Source organism: Dunckerocampus dactyliophorus, chromosome 18, assembly GCF_027744805.1.
Source record: "Dunckerocampus dactyliophorus isolate RoL2022-P2 chromosome 18, RoL_Ddac_1.1, whole genome shotgun sequence".
In the NCBI taxonomy this organism is placed as follows: domain Eukaryota; kingdom Metazoa; phylum Chordata; class Actinopteri; order Syngnathiformes; family Syngnathidae; genus Dunckerocampus; species Dunckerocampus dactyliophorus.
In genome coordinates, this window is record NC_072836.1 from 16,962,517 (window position 1) to 16,963,275 (window position 759).

The window sequence follows — 759 nt, forward strand, 5'->3', positions numbered from 1 at the left end:
ATGGCCTTCAGCCTTCCCTTTTGAACCTCACAGCCTATTTGAGCCAAAATGGCATCCAGGTTTGACAGATAACAAGTGAATTCGTTTGAATTAACTTAGCTTTCAGTGAATACTTTTGGGTTTTTAGAGTCTGTTTACTGTGGCTGAAATTTTGACACCATTCAAATATCCACACTTTGAATCAAGTCGCTTTAGCAAAATGTGTTCGAGTCAGAAAACATGAAGACTATTTCAGGAAGAGCCTTTGTCGCCACGTAGAGGAGAACGCTGTACATTACAGTACGGGCACTAGATGACGTCATTTCACAAGAAAACATCTTGAATGGACGACTAGCGCCCTCTACCTGTGGAGGACCACTTAATTTTACGCTTCAACTCACGCAATCTCATCCTGCCATTGCATGTCTCCAATACAATTTTGAAGGAATTTGTTATCAAATTAAATATAGTGTTTTCCGCTATATAATATACGTCAACTGAAGATTTTAAATAATAACAAATACTGTACAGTAATTAAGCTAAATATAGAGAATACTGTATAGTGAATTGCCTCCACATTCAATTAAAAAAGAGAACAAAATATTGAAATTAAACATTTAATTGTGATCGTAACGGATGAAAACAAACAGCTATTAAGTAAATATTTGCGTTCAATATATCATATCTCATCCTAATTTCTCTCTGTAATAATTCCAACTTTTATTGTGTACTGGCAAAAGTGCTCTGTAAAAAAAAAAAAGTAAAACAGGTGCAGAAAAT